The sequence below is a fragment of the Bos indicus x Bos taurus genome, chromosome 22 (genome assembly GCF_003369695.1).
Source record: "Bos indicus x Bos taurus breed Angus x Brahman F1 hybrid chromosome 22, Bos_hybrid_MaternalHap_v2.0, whole genome shotgun sequence".
Taxonomy (NCBI): domain Eukaryota; kingdom Metazoa; phylum Chordata; class Mammalia; order Artiodactyla; family Bovidae; genus Bos; species Bos indicus x Bos taurus.
In genome coordinates this window covers 4810608-4830439 of record NC_040097.1, presented here as the reverse complement: position 1 = coordinate 4830439, position 19832 = coordinate 4810608, and the positions used below count along the sequence as shown (strand labels likewise).

The 19832-nt window shown below is 44.8% G+C and overlaps 1 protein-coding gene and 1 pseudogene across 10 annotated transcripts in view; both read left to right on the top strand.

The window, feature by feature from the left end:
- Window positions 1-8988: 8988 nt before the first annotated feature.
- LOC113880765 lies at window positions 8989-9537 on the top strand (annotated as a pseudogene). The gene has a single exon (XR_003507820.1). The product of XR_003507820.1 is annotated as a 60S ribosomal protein L23a pseudogene (transcript).
- Window positions 9538-12419: 2882 nt separating this feature from the next.
- The window catches only part of TMCC1 (transmembrane and coiled-coil domain family 1), a 156562-nt gene continuing 149149 nt past the window's right edge, over window positions 12420-19832 (top strand). For 3 of the 9 annotated variants that reach the window (XM_027523482.1, XM_027523481.1, XM_027523480.1), the window contains exons 1-2: window positions 12421-12525; window positions 17790-17913. The gene's annotated coding sequence lies outside the window, so the exon portion shown is untranslated. Of the gene's footprint in view, window positions 12526-15507; window positions 15753-17789; window positions 17914-19832 lie in introns of those variants that run through there. The other 6 variants (XM_027523475.1, XM_027523476.1, XM_027523484.1 and 3 more) reach the window with 4 other exon arrangements.

Sequence of the window (19832 nt, the reverse complement as noted above, 5' to 3'; positions counted from 1 at the left end):
CACATGGCAGGTACTCAATGTTGGGAGTTGGATGCTCAGTTGTGTTCGACTCTTTGCAACCCCGTGGACTGTAGCCCACCAGGCTCCTCTGTCCGTGGAATTCTCCAGGCAAGAATACTGGTGTGGGTTGCCGTTCCCTTCTCCAGGGGATCTTCCCAACCTGGGGATTAAACCCAGGTCTCCCACATTCTTTACCATCTGAGCCACCAGGGGTATTCCCTGCTAGGTACTCAATAAACGCTATCTATGATTTCCAGTGTCCCCTTCTCTCTCAGTTTACTCTTTGGGGATTTAAACCTGGGATTTGAAATAGGAACCAGACACATTTCTACATTTGTTTGCTTACTGTTCTCACCCATTTACTGTCATAGGATCATGACACGCCAGTGCTGGAACGGACAAGTGAAATAACGAGAAGAATCATAATAACTAGCACTTACTGAATACTTAGTATGTGTCACTGTCTTATGTTATTAAATAGATTTTATTTTTTAGCAGCAAAATGAAGTAGAAGTTACAGAAATTCCCCATGTATCCCCTGCCTGCCCCCTTCTTCCCCCACTGTCAACATCCCGCACCAGAGTGGTACATTTGTTATAATCGATAAACTTATATTGACACATCACTATCACCCAAAGTCCACAGTTCACCTTAGGGTTCGCTCTTGGGTTTGTACAGGCTCTGTGTTTTGAAAAATGCATTATGACATGTATCCACCATTATAGTATAATATAAAGTATTTTCACTACCCTTAAGATCCTCTGTGCTTTGTAGATTCAGCCCTTCCGCCCACCCCCACCCTCTCATCCCCAGTCACTGATCCTCTTACTATCTCCATGGTTTTTCCTTTTTCGGAGCATCAAACAGTTGGAATTGCACAATATGTAGCCTTTTCAGATTGGCTTCTTTCACTTATTAATAGCAATAAGCATTTAAGGTCCGTCCACGTCTTCTCATGGCTTGACAGTTCATTCCATTCTAACACTGAAAAATATTCCATTGTCTAGATATGCTACAGTTTATTTATCCATTCACCTACTGAAGAATATCTTGGTTGCTTTCCAAGGTTTGGCAATTAAGAGTAAAGCTGCTATAAATATTCCTCTGCAGTTAGTTTCATGAACATGAATGTTCAAGTCCTTTTGGTAAAGACCGAGGAGCACAGTTACTGGCTCCTCAGGTAGCACTAGTGGTAAAGAATCCACCTGCCAGTGCAGGAGACATAAGAGACACGGGTTCCATCCCTGGGTCGGGAAGATCCCCTGGAGGAGGGAATGGCTTCCCACTCCAGTATTCTTGTCCAGGAAATCCCATGGACAGACGAGCCTGGTGGGCTACAGTCCATGGGGCTGCAAAGGGTCGGACACAACTAGTGTCTGAACACACACACGTGCTAAGAGTATGCCTAGTTTTGTAAGAAACCACCAGTGAAAGTCGCTCAGTTGTGTCCAACTCTTTGGGACTATACAGTCTATGGAATTCTCCAGGCCAGAATACTGGAGTTACCGGGTAACCTTTTCCTTCTTCAGGGGATCTTACCAACCCAGGGATCGAACCCAGGTCTCCCACATTGCAGGCAGATTCTTTACCAGCTGAGCCACAAGGGAAGCCCAAGAATACTGGAGTGGGTAGCCTAACCCTTCCCTAGCGGATCTTTCCGACCCAGGAATCGAACTGGGGTTTTCTGCATTGCAGGTGGATTCTTTATGAACTCAGCTATCAGGGAAGCCCAAGAAACCACCAAACTTCTTCCAAAGTGGCTATGTCATTTTGCATCCCCACCAGCGATAAAAGAGAGCCCTCATCGCCCCACATCCTCAAGAGTATTTGGTGCTGTCAGTGCTCCAGACCTGGCCATTCTGATAGGTGTGTAGTGGTATCTTGTCATTTTAATTTGCATTTCCCTAGAAGGCAATGGCACCCCACTCCAGTACTCTTGCCTGGAAAATCCCATGGACGGAGAAGCCTGGTAGGCTGCAATCCATGGGGTCGCTAAGAGTCGGGCACGACTGAGCGACTTCACTTTGACTTTTCACTTTCATGTATTGGAGAAGGAAATGGCAACCCACTCCAGGGCTCTTGCCTGGAGAATCCCAGGGACGGGGGAGCCTGGTGGGCTGCCGTCTGTGGGGTCGAACAGAGTCGGACACGATTGAAGCGACTTAGCAGCAGCAGCAGCAATGACAGATGATATGGAACATTTTTTCATACCCCTGTTTGCCATCTGTATATATTTGCCATCTCATCTCTGATAAGGTGTCTGCTCAGTATTTTGCTCATTTTTACATCAGTTGTTCATTTTCTTATTGCTGAGTTTTAAGAGTTCTTTGCATATTTTGGATATGCCTTTTGCAAATATTTTCTCCTAGTCTCTGGCTCGTTTTCTCACTTCCTTGACCAAGTCTTTCACAGATCAGAAGTTTTTAATTTTAATGAAGTTCAGTTTATCAATTGTTCCTTTCATGGTGCTAAGGTCTGAAGGTTTGGGTCCATCCAAAATGTATATGTTGAAATTCTAGGACTTCCCTGGTGGTCCAGTGGTTAAGACTTCTAGTCCACTACAGGGAGCTCAAGTTCGATCCCTAGTTGGGGGAACTAAGATCCCACACACTGTGTGGCATGGCTAAAAAAAAGAAAATTAAAATATTAAATAAAAAATAATTTTTTAAAAAGAAATCCTAACCCCTAAAGATGATAGTGTTGGGGGGTGTGCTTTAAGAGGTTCTTAAATCCCCCAAGAATGGGATTAGTGCCTCATAAAAGAGGCTTCGGGGAGATTTCTCAGCCCCTTCTGCCATGTGAGGCTAGGAGAAGTCTGAAACCCGGAAGAGGGCTCTCACCAAACAATGCCAACACCATAGCCTTGGACTTTTAACCTCCAGCACCAGGAGAAATAAACGTCTGCCGTTTGCAAGCTAGCCAGTCTGTGGTATTCTCTTATGGCCTGAATGGACCAAGACATTTGGGTCATGCTTTTGTGATGTATCTAAAAAGTTAATCATCATTCCCGGGGTTGCCTAATTTTCTCCTCTGTTATCTTCTAAGAGCTTTAAGTTTTGTGTTTTATTCTTAGGCCTATGATCCATTTTGAGTTCATTTATGTGAAGGAGTACAGTCTGTAATTAGGTTCATTTTTTGCATATGAATGTCCATTGTCCCAGAACCATTTGTCAAAAAGACTTCTTTTCTCCATTGTATTGAATTTGCTCCTTTGTCAAATAAAAGTTGACGACATTTCTGTGGATCTAATTCTGGGCTCCATGTTCTGTTCCATTGATCTACTTGTCCATTCTTTCACTCACATTAGTCCGTCTTGCTTACTGTGGCTTTATAGTGAGTCTTACTGTCAGATACTTTCAGTTCTTTAAGTTCTTCTTCAATATTATGTTGACTATTCTGCGTCTTTGTCTCTCCATGATAAGGACAGAGTAAAGGGAAAAAGCAGGTGTTTAACGGGGACTGAGTTTCAGTTTGGGAAGATGAAAAAGTTCTGGAGATGGGTGGTGGTAATGCTTGCACAACACAGGGAGGTCAATGAAAGGTACACTTAAAAATAATTAAGATGGTAAATTTTATGTTACATATATTTTATCCCAATATAAACATTAGATTGTATTAAACTATAATCCACTGAATAAAATTGGAATCAATGACTCTGTATGGACAATAAATAAAAAACAAGGAAATGGGGGAGATGGGAGGGCTCTTCCTTATGTTATAATCTCAGTTGATAAATGTGGAAGAAGAGGTGGATTTGGAAAATGACAATTTACAGCAATCATAATAAAGGTTGATTTTGCAAATACCATCAATTGATGCTGAACCTAAGGAGGAAAATTTGCTGAGGAATGTGAGATTGGCGTGGTCTTAGAATGTTTCCCCATAGGTTACCCATAAAACAAGAGGAAAACCAGGACCTAATCAATGGAGAAAACAGATACAGCATTGAGTAGGTGGCCCATACAGACATCACCAATAAGACTTGTCAGATATCACATGCCTCCGTATCAGTTCAGTTCAGATCAGTCGTTCCGTCATGTCCGAAACTTTGTGATCCCATAGACTGCAGTACTCCAGTCTTCCCTGTCCATCACCAATTCCTAGAGCTTGCTCAAACTCATGTCCATAGAGTCAGTGATGCCAAGCAACCATTTCATCCTCTCTCATCCCCTTCTCCTCCTGCCTTCAATCTTTCCCAGCATCAGGGTCTTTCCCAATAAGTCAGTTCTTCACGTCAGGTGTCCAAAGTATTGGAGTTTCAGCTTCAACATCAGTTCTTTGAATGAATATTCAGGACTGATTTCCTTTAGGATTATACGACACCCTTGAACGGGTACAACACTTGTCTAAAGTTCTGGTTGGGGAGGTATTACCTGAATTTAATCATGAGGAGACATCTGACAAACCCACATTGACAGATCGTCTATAAAACAGTTGGCCTACATTCTTCAGTAATGACAATGTCATGAAAGATAAGGAATGTCTGAGAAAACGTTATAGACTAAAGGAGGCTAAAAAGACCTGATAACTATGTGCAATTCCTGATCCTGTGGGACACCAAGACAACTGGCAACTTTGGAATATGGACTTGGGAGGTGGGCGTGCACGTGAAGTCGCTTCACCTGCGTCTGATTCTTTGTCACCCTATGGACTGTAGCCCGCCAGGTTCCCCTGTCCATGGGATTCTCCAGGCAAGAAGGCTGGAGTGGGTTGCTATGCCCTCTTCCAGGGGATCATTCCGACCCAAGGATCTAACTCCCATCTCCTGCATCTCCTGCATTGCAGGCAGATTTTTTTTTTTTTACTGCTGAGCCACCAGGGAAGTCCCCTTGGGAGGTGTTATACCAATATTAAATGTCCTGAATTTGATAACTGTATTGTGGTTATGTAAGAGAAAAATTGTTGTTGTTAGGAAACATTAAACCATGAAGAGTAAAAGGGGAATGGTGTATGCCAGGAACTCTCAAATGGCTCAGGAAAAAAGCAAGAGAAAGAATGTCTAAATAAAGGTGTCAACATGCAGGAAGTTGCTGAACCTGGGTTATTTGACTTATTTTTACAAATGGTTTGTAGTTTTGAAATTGTTTTCAAAACTAAAGCGTTAAAAAAATTCCCAAGAGCACACCATTGCTAACGGAAGAGCTTGGATTTAAATTGAGGTTGTTGGGGCATTTCAAGGGATTCTGCTGTCTCTCTCTCATCAGTGAGCTCCACTACCCCCATCTTACAGAGGAGGACACTGAAGCCCAGAGCTGAAAGAGATCGGTGTTTGGTCACGCCTCACGTGGGCTGCTGCTTAAGGACCAGTGTCTGGGATCCCAGCCTGGGCAGATTCTATTGCTCTCTTGTCCTGTGGATAGAGCTGAGCTCCTAGACTTGAGAAGACTCATGTTCCTCTGGAGCTTTCCTCTGACCACATCCTGAGCTGGCCGGATCTCACCTGCAGGACCCTCTGGCCCCATCTCTGGAACCCTGGACTGTGAACGTTATGTTTAACTGGAGGAGTAACCAGACCAGTCCCCAGGGATGAAGTTGCAGCCAGATCAGTGTTAGGAATCTGTGGTTTACTGGGTGTCAACAGAAAGAAGGGGAGGGAGATTAACACTCAGCAAGGCTCCCCTCTGAGGTTCTCGGTGGGAGGAAGAGAAGGGAGTTGGAGGAAGTCTATGTCAAGATAAAAGGAGATTGGCCACAATCCCTTACTTGTGCCTAAAACATGTGAAAGTCGCTCAGTTGTGTCTGACTCTTTGCGACCCCATGGACTGTATAGTCCATGAAATTTTCCAGGCCAGAATACTGGAGTGGGTAGCCTTTCCCTTCTCCAGGGGATCTTCCCAACCCAGGGATTGAACCCAGGTCTCCTGCATTGCAGGTGGATTCTTTACCAGCTGAGCCACCAGGGAAGCCCCCAAATTACATACAGTAAAGCACTCTGATCTTGGGACTACATTTCCACACACACATTCATCTGTGTAATGATGAGCGAGAGTCAGAGCGTTTCTGCACCCGGGAAGTCGGCTGTGTGCCCCTTCCAAGTCAACATGCTGGCCCCCACCTCCTCTGTACTGATCTACCTCTATCATCATAGGTTAACCTTTCTCCTGCCCTTAAATATCACATAATAAATATCAAACTGTTTTTTTGTGTGTCTGGCTGCTTTTTCACTCAGCATAATAGAGGGGATAGGGCTTCCTCAGTGGCTCAGCGGTAAAGAATTCACCTGCAACGAAGGAGACATGGGTTTGATCTCTGGGTCAGGAAGATCCCCTAGAGGAGGGCATGGCAACCCACTCCAGTATTCTTTCCTGGAGAAACCCACGGACAGAGGAGCCTGGAAGGCTTCAGTACGCGGGGTCCAGAGAGAGATGGACACAACTGCACAACTGACCAACAAAACAGCAGCAACAACAAGTAAAGAGGATGCCCAATCTTTAATGTTGGTCCCAGTGCTCTCGATCTTCATGCTTGCTGTTGTTCAGTCGCTAAGTGGTGTCTGACTTTTTGTGATCCCGTGGACTGCAGCACACCAGGCTTCCTTGTCCCTAGTCTCCAGGAGCTTGCTCGAACTCATGTCTATTGAGTCAGTGATGACATCCAACCATCTCATCCTCTGTTGCCCTTTTTTCCTTCTGCCTTCAAACTTTCCCAGCATCCAGGGTCTTTTCCAAAGAATCAACTGTTGGCATCAGGTGGCCAAAGTACTGGAGCTTTAATAGCTAACATCTGCCAGGTGCCAGGCACTGTTCCAAGTGCTTTACATGTACATATTCTCTTACTCCTCACAGTGTATCTATGAAGTAAATAAAAATAAGGGGACTGGTGTACAGAGAGGTGATGTAACTTGCCCAAGACACAGAGTTAGGACTGGAAGGCAGGCAACCGACCCCTAGTCATGCTTATATCTGAGAGGTCAGATGTCTCATACATATTTTTTTTTAAAGATTTTTATGTGGATCTTTATTGAATTTGTTACAGTGCTGCTTCTGTTTTATGTTTTTTTTGGGCCAGGATGCATGTAGGATCTTAGCTTCCCAACCAGGGTTTGAACCTGCAGCCCCTGCATCAGAAGGCAAAGTCTTGACCACTGGACTGCCAGGGAAGTCTCCCTTATACACATTTTAAGGGCTGAGAGAGGCTCAGAGCTGGATCTGGGTCTTTGGAGGCCCAAATGGGATAACAGAAGTAAAAATGTGCTAAAAAGAATAAAACTTTGCACAAACAGAAGGCAGAATCATGCCTCATTTAATGTGAATAGGGTCACCATTATTCATTTAATAATCCAGTATGCATTAAAATTTTTAATGACTTTAGCATATTTTTTATTTATTTTAATTTTGGCCACACAGTGCTGCATGGAGGATCTTAGTGCTTAGTTGCTTAAGTTGTGTCCAACTCTGTGACTTCAAAGGCTGCAGCATATCAGGCTTCTCTGCTCATGGGATTTTCGGATTTTCCCGGCAAGAATACTGGACTGGTTGCTGTGCCCTCCTCCAAGGGATCTTCCTGACCCAGGGAATAAACCCACATCTCCTGCATTGCAGGTGGATTCTTTACGGCTGAGCCACCAGGAAAGCCCCCTTGGTACCCCAGTTCAGTTCAGTCGGTCAGTCTTTGTGACCCCATGGACTGCAGCACGCCAGGCCTCCCTGTCTGTCACCAACTCCCAGAGCCTACCCAAACTCTTGTCCATTGGGTTGGTGATGCCATCCAACCATCTCATCCTCTGTCGTCCCCTTCTCCTCCTGCCCTCAATCTTTCCCAGCACCAAGGTCTTTTCACATGAGTCAGCTCTTCCCATCAGGTGGCCAAAGTATTGGAGTTTCAGCTTCAACATCAGTCCTTCCAATGAATACCCAGGACTGATCTCCTTTAGGATGGACTGGTTGGATCTCCTTGCAGTCCAAGGGATTCTCAAGAGTCTTCTCGAACATCACAGTTCAAAAGTGTCAATTCTTCAGTGCTCAACTTTCTTTATAGTCCAGCTCTTACATCTATACATGACTACTGGAAAAACCATAGCCTTGACTAGACGGAATTTTGTTGGCAAAGTAATGTCTCTGCTTTTTAATATGCTCTCTAGATTGGTCATACCTTTCCTTCCAAGGAGCAAGTGTCTTAATTTCATGGCTGCAGTCACCAGCTGCAGTGATTTTGGAGCCCCCCAAAATAAAGTCAGCTACTGCTTCCACTGTTTCCCCATCTATTCACCATGAAGTGATGGGACCAGATGCCATGATCTTAGTACCCTAACCAGGAAGTACCCCAACCAGGGAGCACACACATGCCCCGTGCCGTGGAAGTGCAGAGTCTTAACCACTAGACCGCTGGGGAAGTCCCTAAGCCAATAAGCACTTAATGAGTACCTGAAGATACAGTCAGTGGTTTCAGAACGACAAAGTTCTGGCACCTTGGAGCTCACCGTCTAGAGAAGAAAGAAGCTGCTTAAGGGGGAAGTTACCCATGTGCTGGGCTGAGAAAGGGGAAGTTCAGGATGACTTCGGTGTGTGTTGGGAGGGACTGACCATGTCTGTGGGGTTAGGGAAGGGGTCTCCGAGGAAATGACATTTCAGCTGAGACCTGAAAGGACAGCAGAGTTGGAGAGGAAGGTGTATCATGGACAGGCAACAGCAGAAGCAAATGCCCTGAGGTAAGAGAGAAACTAGCACAATAATTAGAAACTTAAAGTCACTAGCATGTGATAATTTTCTGTATAACAGTTACTTGTCTTGCTTTCACGGAAACAAAATTCCTTATGGCAGTTTCAGATGTACAAGCCAGTATCAGGCTGTATATTGTCACCCTGCTTCCTTAACTTATATGCAGAGAACAAAATGCAAAATGCTGGACTGGATGAATCAAGATTGTCGGGAGAAACACTAACAACCTCATATATGCAGAATGATACCACTCTAATAGCACAAAGTGAAGAGGAACTAAAGAGCCTCTTGATGAGGGTGAAGGAAGACAGTGAAAAAAACAGGCTTAAAATTCAGTGTTAAAAAAACTATGGCTTTTCATGAAGATGGCGCCGAAGGCGAAGAAGGAAGCCCCTGCTCCTCCTAAAGCTGAAGCCAAAGCAAAGGCTTTGAAGGCCAAGAAAGCAGTGTTGAAAGGTGTCCACAGCCACAAAAAAAAGAAGATCTGGACGTCGCCCACCTTCCGGCGGCCCAAAACACTGCGGCTCAGGAGGCAGCCCAAATATCCTCGGAAGAGCGCCCCTAGGAGAAACAAACTTGACCACTATGCCATCATCAAATTCTCCCTCACCACCGAGTCAGCCATGAAGAAAATAGAAGACAACAACACACTGGTATTCATTGTGGACGTCAAGGCCAACAAGCACCAAATTAAACAGGCTGTGAAGAAGCTCTATGACATTGACGTGGCTAAGGTCAATACTCTGATCAGGCCTGATGGAGAGAAGAAGGCATATGTTCGACTGGCTCCTGACTATGATGCTTTGGATGTTGCCAACAAAATTGGCATCATCTAAACTGAGTCCAGCTGGCTAATTCCAAATATAAAAGTTTTCACTATTAAAAAAAAAAAAAACAAACTATGATCATGGTATCCAGTCCCATCATTTCATAGCAAATAGAAGGGGAAAAGGTGGAAGCAGTGACAGATTTCCTGTTCTTGGCCTCTAAAATCACTGGGGATGGTGACTGCAGCCATGAAATTAGAAGACGACTGCATTTGGAAGGAAAACTATGACAAACCTAGACAGCGTATTAAAAAGCAAAGACATCACTTTGCCAACAAAAGTCCAAAATTTTAACTTTTGTTCTTTGAAAGATACCGTGAAGAAAATGAAAAGGCAAGCCATAGATGGGAAGGAGGTATTTGGAATACAGTATATTTGACAAAAGACTTGAATGCAGAATATATAAAGAACTCTTATAAATGAATAAGATGAACAACCTGAAAAAACCACGGGCAAGAGGTTTTACCAAACACTTCACCAAAGAAGATACAAAGATGGCCAATAGCAACAAAGCAGTGCTCAGTATCTTTAGTCATCCAGAGATCTGCAAACTAAAACCACAGTAAGATGGCTCTGCACTCTCATTACAGTAGCTGAAATTATAAAAACTGATGACCCAGCAACCACATTCCTTCACAGCTCCTTAACTATACTTAAGCTCCGAATAAAGATAATAACAAAGTCATACTTCCACCTAATATGATACGACTCACCTGCATACAACCAAAACACCACAACACTTTCCGCAAAAGAGGAAGCAGACTTTCTGAGTGATACTCCCTTTCTGCTTTTGACATCCTGTAACTTAATGCTGTGATATAAACCTAAGTAAATTATTACTGCATCTCCATTGTGTGTTGTTGCTGTTCAGTCGATAAGTCCTGTCTGACTCTTAAGCGATCCCATGGACTGCAGCCCGCCAGGCTCCTCTGTCCATGGGATTTCCCAGGCAGGAATACTGAAGTGGATTGCCATGTCCTTCTCCAGGGGATCTTCCCTACCCAAGGATAGAACCTGCACTCCTGCACTGGCAAGTGGATTCTTTGCCACTGAGCCACCAGATCATTACTATTCAAAATGTGTCCCGTGGACCAGCAACATCAGCACCACATAGGAGCTTGTTAAAAATGTAGGATCTCAGCTCTACTCCAGATCACCTCAGTCTAAGTCTTCATTTTAACGTAACCTCCAAGCAATTTGTATGCATATCACAGTTTGAAAGGCACCAGGCTAGAAAATGCATGTAATTTGGAGAATTACCATAAACATGAATTGTAACAACTATTAAAAATTTACAATTGAAATTGACTAATGAATATCAGCAGTAATATCAATGGGAAATGAATGCAGAAGAACTAAAAACCTTAAGTTGTTCAACAAAATCTAGCATAACTTCCATTGAAGTATTGTAATATCTTTGCAGCAATACTTTATCATATTTCCAAATAGCCTTGTGTTAGTATGTATTTAACTTTGCTACGTATGGGTAACCAGTAAACAACATAGCTTCACAAAATTAAAATTTAATGAAAACTATTCAAGGTCAAGAGTGATCAAAAAAAACTGTCACATTCGGTGACCATGACGTATTAGAGCATGTAAGGATAGAAACTTCCATGTTGTTGTTTAATCACGACATGTGTCCGACTCTTTGTGTCCCCATGGACTGCAGCATGCCAGGCCTCCTTGTCCCTCGCTGTTTCCCAGAGATTGCCCAAGTTCATGTCCATTGCATTGGTGATGCCATCCAACCATCTCATCCTCTGTCGTCCCCTTCTCCTCCTGCCCTCAATCTTTCCCAGCCTCGGGGACTTTTCCAATGAATCAGCTCTTCACATCAGGGGATCAAAGTATTGGAGCTTCAGCTTCAGCATCTGGTTGACTGGTTTGATCTTGCCATCCAAGGGATTCTCAAGAGTCTTCTCCAACACCACAGTTCAAAAGTGTCAGGTTTTCAGCACCCTGCCTTCTTTACGGTCCAACTCTCACATCTGTACATGACCACTGGAAAGCTTTGACCATATGGACTTTTCCACCACATCAAGCTCTGGTCCCCTGGAGATAAAGTTAAGTCTTTCCAAGTCAGCATTCAGATTCCAGCCTGGAAATCATTGGCTGAATCCATCTCCGTCCTTCCTTCCCCTAACACAGGATCTCTTAACACCACGCACCTCTCAGAAGACATTTTTACTATGCATGAATTTAAATTTTGTGTGAGTCTCCCTTTAGTTTGCCTTCTCCACCAGTTCTAACGTCAAGACTCTGTTCCCACGTAGGACTTCCAGTAACTCATATGAGGCCCAGCACCCGTAAGGAGCTTCAATGTGTAAGTGATGAAGGAATAAATGAGTTAGGAACATGGAATAACAAAGGGACAGGTTGATGGCTGCGAAATACTAACATGCCCTTTTGCCAGCAGCGATCGAAACTCTGCTGGATCCGGGGAGGAGAGAAGGCCTTCGACTGAAGGTAGGCATTAACAGGTGAGGGACCCAGAGCGACTGCCAAAAATTCGCTCAAATCTTCGCTCTCAGAAAGCCGGGCCAGGTAGGAGGAATTCGGTTCCCGGAGCCGTGGTGGTGAAGAGCGCACCTGGATCAGCCCGCTGGCCACCTGCCGCGGAGGAGCCCGCTGCCCAGCGACCGCGTGGGTGGGCGGGGCCATGCCTTCCGGGGGCCGTCCCCGCCCACTCCTGTGGCGTGCGCGCGCCCGCCGCCATCCCGCGCGTGCGCCGCCGGCCGGGGGCGGAGGTTGTGGGTGGCTGCGGCCGGCGGGGCGCGCGCGCGCGCGCTCTCGCCTCCTAGGGCCGGTTCGCGCTCCCGCGCTGGGACTCTGGCGGCGATAGCGGCGGCTCAGGGGGCCGCTGAGGCAGAGGTGGCTGAGGCCGCGGCGGCTGAGGCGGCGCGGGGGGAGGGCCGGGAGGGGGGGAGGTCGGGGTGGGGGGGATGGATCGGGCGCGGCGGCCGCAGCGGCAGGAGCCGGCGCTGGAGCGCGAGCGACGGCGCTGGAGGAGACGCCGGCTGCTCCTCCCCTCCCCGCCGGTAAGTGAGTGCTCCCGCCCCAGACGCTGGAGGCGGCCGGGGCCCCCTCTCGCCGCCCCTCCGCCCCGGGGCGGGGAGAATGGTGAGGTGGTGAGCGTGGCCGGGCGGCGCCGCCGACGCGGCCCGGGGCCTCCGGCTCGCGGCCTGGCGCGGCTCGGACCCTCGGTCGCCCCCGAGCGGGGCCGGAAGCCCCGGGGCCTAGGGCTCGACCCCCAGCATCCTGCCGGGCCTCTCTCCCCTCCCGGCGCGTTCCGCTGTCATTTTGACCCTGGAGGTTTCTTCTTCCCCAACCCTCTTGTCTCGCCCCCTTCCCCGCACCCCCTCCAGGGCCGCGGGGACCGAGGGGAGCGTGAGGATGTGGGCCCAGGGCCGAGGGACTGTTTGTCAGGGGGTCCTACGAACCGTCGTCGTTTGCCCTGGCGTCCCCAGAAGTTGGCCACTAGGACTCAGCCATTGCCACCTGAAACCAGTTTTTAGCACCTTTTGTTTTGATTTTTGAACTTGTCGTTTGGAGGGAGGACGGAGCCGGCAGTTCTGGGAACGTGGAGAATAATAGGTGGTGCGCGGTAGGATGGGAGTCTGGGTTGGCTGGGCCCTAAGGTGTCTTTTATTAACCCTTGTAGGAAAGGAAAAGGGGCTCAGTGAATTGTTCCTTCTGTGAAGGGCCAGAGATCCGTTTGTAAGTTGCAGACTCCACAGCTTTTTCAGCTTAAGCAAAGGTGCATGTAGTGTTTGTCCAGGGGTTCTTGTGGATCATCCCTAACATTGATCGTGAACATCTCCCCAGGTGAATCTGCAGCAGCTTCTTGAAGCACCCCACTTGAGCTACTGGTTAATTTCCTCCCTCTTGTTGGGCGACAGCTTACACATTAGTCTTGGAGGAAGATCTTAGCCAATGCTTTTGCAGGCTGCCTTTTCATCTTCACTTGTCATAGAGGAAGGGAAGATGAACACACACATGTCCTAATCCAAAATGGTTGCTTTAAGTCTGACATACTTATCAGAGGTACCTGTACCACAAGCATCTCTATGAAAGGTCTGAATTCCTAAATTATTAAAAAGCAGGTAGCTGCTTTAAAACAAAGCAAAACTTTGATTTGTTTAAGCCTTCTGATCAAATGTATCTTACATTTGGGAGTTATTGACTTAAACCAGATCCTTGTCTTTGAAGTACAAGTGTATAGAAATTGTTACAAACCCTAGAAGGAAAGAACCTTATGGAAATGTTAAGGACAAGATTCCTCCAGGAGGTAGATAATATTTTTTTCCCCACTTGTAGATTAGAGGAGTGCGGCTCCGATAATGAGTAGGTGGTAGTTTTACTCGTGTCATGTAACAAATGATGCTTATAGGTGGGATTTTAATGCGACAATTCCTTGTCCTCTACCGACAGAGTTGGCTTGTATTTTTTTGAAATCACACACCCACTCTCTGGCTAGTATAGAAAGATTAAAAAGCTGCTTCTGGTCTGTGGGCGGTAACCTTTTCATTTCTGAGGAGTTTTCAGCTGCTTGCAGAATAGATTGCTGATCAGCAGCATAGGGAGGAATCAGATATTAAAAATTCATTAGCACGTGATCTAGATCTGTTAAAATTATGAGCACTTATTAAGATTTAGCATGGTGTGGGTGCTTTGTAGCATCTTAAGGTAAACAGAAGTACAGTCAGCTGACAGTGTTCTGACACCTTACAGTAGATGAGAAAATCTTGTATGAACACAGAAAACCCTGTACAATTTGGTGAAGAAACCCAATGACCTGCAGTAATTGATGACTACCATTACTTTAAACTCTTTTCTCATCTCTACTAGAATATTTCCCCTCTTCTAATGCTCAGTAATGTCCAACTCTTTGTAACCCCATGGCCTGCAGCACACCAGGCTTCCCTGTCCATCACCAATTCCTGGAGCTTGCTCAAACTCTTGTCCATCAAGTCAGTGATGCCACCCAACCATCTCATCCTCTGTCGTCCCCTTCTCCTCCTGCCTTCAATCTTTCCCAGCATCAGGGTCTTTTCTAATGAGTCGGCTCTTCGCATCAAGTGGCCAAGAGTATTGGAGCTTCAGCTTCAGCATCAGTTCTTCCAATGAATATTCAGGGTTGATTTCCTTTAGGATGGACTGGTTTGATCTCCTTGTTGTTCAGCGGACTCTCAAGAGTCTTACCCAACACCACAGTTTGAAAGTGTCAGTTCTTTGGTGCTCAGCCTTCTTTATGGCCCAGCCCTCACATCCGTACATGACTATGATGGCTGAAGGCTTAAGTTTGAACTCTTCAGAGTGCCATTTATGGATCACTTATTAATTTATTGGGAAGCCGCCCTGGCTCAGCGGTAAAGAATCCATCTGCAGCGCTGGAGACACAGAAGACAGTTTGATCCCTGGTTGAGGAGATCCCCTGGAGGAGGAAACGGCAACTCACTCCAGTATTCTTGCCTGGAGAATCCCATAGACAGAACAGCCTGGTGAGCTACAGAAGAGTTGGTTACGACTGAGTGATTGAACACACATACACACACACACTTGTTAATTTATTATTCAAGTATTTATTTGAATAGCTTAATTAATCAAGCGCTTAATTTGTTCCAGGATTGTTTCTAGGTAGGTACTGGCCTACAGTGTGGGGGAAGGTCTGCCTTCATTAAAATTGATTTTGTGTATGTGAGAATGAGGATAGCAAATAAGCAAATAGAGGTAATACTACAAATCAGTGATTAGCAAACTTTCTGAAAGGACCAGAAACGAAATATTTTAGGCTTTACGCGCCATGCAGTCTCTGTTGCAGCTACTCAGCTCTCTTGTTTAAGTACAAACGCAGCCACAGACAGTACAGTACAGAAACAAGTGTGTCCATGTTCTAATTAAACTTTGGACGCGGAAATTTTAATTTCATTCAGTTTTCCCGTATCATAAAATAATTGAATTCTACTTTTTGATTTTTTTTTCCCTTCACCTATTGAAAAGGTAAAAACCATTCTTAGTTCATAGGCCATATAAAAACATGGGACAAGCTGGATTTGGTCTGTGGCCTGGCATTTTATAGAAAAAGTTTGCTGACTCCTAAATAGTGTGAACCATGAAGAAAACAAAACAAGTCGATCTGATGATAAGCCCGTGCCTGGCGGTGTTGGTGGGGGAGGCATCATTGAGAAGATACTTGAGCTGTGGCCTGTCATTGAGATGGAAGAGCTTCCTTGGCAGATGAAATAGCAAGGACCAACACTTGCAGGTAGAAGTGAGCTTCTGGCATTTTGGCTCAGCGGTAAAGAATCCACCTGCTAATGCAGGAGACTCAAGAGATACAGGTTCGATCCCTGGGTCATGAATATCGCCTGGAGCAGGAAATGGCAACCCACTCCAGTATTCTTGCCTGGAAAAATCCCATGGACAGGGGAGCCTGGCAGGCTGCAATCCATGGGGTCAGAAAAGAGTTGGACATGACTGAGCACGCACGCACTGCTGTGGTCCCCAGCATTGACTTCACGTACTGTGTCATTCTTGCCCTGATGTCTTTTTTTCATTTTGTTCTTCTCAACTAGTTTGCGCTCCTGACAGGTTTTTACAGTCTACACGTTATAGAATTGAAGACCTGGAAGAGATCTTAGCTTCTTACCCAATTGCTCTCTTCTCAGATATTCTCAGTGATTTTTCAGCCTCTGTTTGAACTCCTCTGATGACTGAAAATTCATTCCTGTGAGGTAGCCCAGGCCGTTTTTTGACTGCTCTGATTGTTGTCAGAATACCCTTCACGTTGTGGTGGGACTCAGCCTCTCCGCCTCCTTTCCCTAAGGCTGCCTTCCCGTGCCCACAGAGGAAGCCTGCAGTGGGGGCTGCACCTCGTCTCCAGGATTCGGTTCTGAAGTCAGTGCTTGAGACAAACATTACATAAGATGAAGACTATACTTGAAAATTCCTTAAATTATTTCAAAAGCATAGTGTGCATGTTTGTGCATATATAATTGTGTTTAATTCTTAAGCCTTTTTCAGACTGGGAGCCACTAAGCTTGACTGAAGGAAGGAACAAGAGGAAAAAAAATTATTACGTCTATATGTAGGCCTTCAGAAAATTTTTTGCCTTTTAAGAACTATCACATCCTTATCAGACAGTGAATTTTAATGTGTTCCTGCTTTGCTGCGGGATTAATTTTATTGTATTTATGCATCGTGCCTTTTAATGTATAAATTTAAGCCTCTTAAATGGATAAATGCAAAACATTAATAAATGTTTACAGATATGTTGTGCATATTAAATGAGATGTAAGTGGTCAATACATGTTTGCAGGATTTGAATCTAAATTTTGGCTTCATTGGGCTCACATGCACACTGTCCTTTGAAAAGTTGTAGAGAAGAACTTGGCCACCTGCTTCCTGTCTTTCCAAACTGGCATTTCCTGTTGTGGCTCTGCAGAGCAGCTGTCACTCCCCGTGTCCTTGAGTGTTGGTCACATTTTCCCAGAGGTCAGCTTGTAAGTTAAATGGGCATATGACATAACCCTATTAGTTCTGCCACGTGACCTTAGGGCTAAATCCTCTCATTTCTTTTTGTGTTGTGTAGTTGCTAGGTCATGTCTGACTCTGCGACCCCATGGACTGTAGCCTGCCAGGCTCCTCTGTCCATGGGATTTTCCAGGCAAGAGTACTTGGGTGGGTTGCCATTTCCTTCTCCAGGGAATTGAATCTGTGTCTCCTGCATTGGCAGGTGAATTCTTTACCACTGAGCCACTTGGGAAGCCCTTCATTTCTTTTAGTTTTTCCTTATTCACCCTTCTGGTTCTTATAAGTGCCCTGGTCATTGTTCTTTTTTGCTTTGGGACCCTGAAGTCTGTTTTAAGGTGCAAACTTAGGTTTTACCTCCTTGATGAAGTCTTCCCTTATAATTCTAGAGCTACATTCCTAAATATTGATACTTTTATCTGTATTTCTCAATATTATTTTTACATTTTATACTTCTTTCATGAGCATATATCTTACCTCACAATGAGACGGTAAGCTTCTTGAGAGCCAAGAGCATATAAAATGTTTACAACTTTCTAAAAATAAAAACTTTAAAAGTCAACATTTTATTTAGAACTGTTAGATGTAGTGATTTATTGGGAAGATGGTAGAGAGTTACTGTCCCACACCCAGCTTCCCCTATTATTAACATCTTGGATTAGTGTGTTACGTTTGCCACTATTAATGAATCAGTATGGGTACATTGTTACTGAGTCTATACTTTATTCGGAGTTCCGCAGCGTTTTCCTTCATGTCCTTTTTTGTTTTCCAGGATCCCATTCAGGATGGCGCGTTACGTTCAATAGTCATGTCTCCTTGGCCCCTCTTGATCGAGGCAGTATGTCAGACTTCCCTTGTTTTTAATGGCCTTGGCAATTTTGAAGATAACTGATCAGGTATTTTCATAGAATATCCTTCAACCAGACATCTGTCTGATGTTTTTCTAATAGTAGATTAATGTAATACGATTTTGGAAGGAAGACCACAGAGGTAAAGCGCCCCTCTCATTGCACTTCAAGAGGACATACTACTGATGTGACTCTATCAGTGACGTTGTTAACCTCGATCACTTAACTGGTGCTAGTGTCTGTTTTCTCCGCTGTAAAGCTACCCTTTTTTTTTCTCACTTTCTGTATTATGCTCTGGAAGAGGGTCACTAGGTGTAGCCCACACTTAATGAGTGATGAGTTATGCTCTACCTCCTTTGAAGTGGAGTACCTACATAAATTTCATTGCTCAAATTATTCAGCTCTGGCCATTTGTAGCTCTTTCAGTTGGCTTTCTGTATCCCTTTCCTTTGACGTACTCCCTTGGCTATGCGTGTGTGTGAATGCTTTCTTTCTGGCAACATAAAATGCTTCAGGTTCATCTTTTATGGGATGCCTCAGTTGTATGGTCATCCTTCTAGGGCACTGTAGTTTATTGTGGGGAAATTGGTTAGAAACCAAGGTCTGAGTGCCGGGTGTGCTGGTTGCTGTCAGAGTGTTGTTGCTTCTCCACACTCTGAGTGAGAGAGCAAGGACATGAGTGTATATGTTAAGCTGTGTATATACACATATCTTTAAATATTTCTGTGTGTAACTATTTGTCCTTAACCTCAACATGAATTTACACTGCCTTAAAGTTCTAGGGGTTTAAGGAGAGGGAGGAGGGAGGGGGGTTCAGAATGGGGGACACATGTTCACCCACGGCTGATTCATGTCAATGTATGGCAAAAACCCGTACAATATTGTAAAGTAATCAGCCTCCAATTAAAATAAATTGATTAATTAAAAAAAAAAAAAAGAGGCCATGGCAAACCAGGAGGAGAGAGATACACAGAAAGGATTGATCATGCTCCATTGGCCATGGAAAAATATTTGAATTTCACTATAAAAGGAATGGAAAGCCATTAAGTGTTTTTTAATTAAAAAAACAAGTTTTACGGGTTTTGACAAATGTTTGATGTCTTTTATTCACCATTACACTGTCATATAGAGTAGTTTCACTGCTCTAAAAAACTTGAGCCTCACCTATTTGACTTCTGCCTCACCAGACCCTGACACTCACTCATCTGTTCACTGTCTCTGTTCTTTTCTAGAATGTCGGTATATTGAATTTTTAAACAGTAGTTTTGAGAGATTTTTATGAACACAGCATTTTGTTAAGTAGTGGGAGCTCAGTTCAGTTTAGTTGCTCAGTTGTGTCCGACTCTTTGAGACCCCATGGACTGCAGCCTGCCAGACCTTCCCTGTCCATCAGCAGCTCCCGGAGCTTGCTCAAACACTCATCCCAAGCATCAGCCTTCCAACCATCTCATCCTCTGTCACCCCTTTCTCCTCCCACCTTCAGTCTTTCCCAGCAACAAGGTCTTTTCCAATGAGTTCTTCACATCAGCTTGCCAAAGTATTGGAATTTCAGCTTCAGCATTAGTCCTTCCAATGAGTATTCAGGACTTATATCCTTTAGGATTGACTGGTTTGATCTCCTTTCAGTCCAAGGGACTCTCAAGAGTCTTCTCCAGCACCACAGTTGAAAAGCATCAGTTCTTCGGTGCTCAGCATGCTTTAAAGTCCAACTCTGCCATCCATACAGACTTCTGGAAAAACCATAGCTTTGACTATACAGACCTTTGTTGGCAAAGTAATAGCTCTGCTTTTTAATAGCTTTTCTTCCAAGGAACAAGCATCTTTTAATTTCATGGCTGCAGTCACCATCTGCAGTGATTTTGGAACCCAAGAAAATAAAGTCTCTCACTGTTTCCATAGTTTCCCCATCTATTTGCCATGAAGTGATGGGACCAGATGCCATGATCTTTTTTTTTCTGAATGTTGAG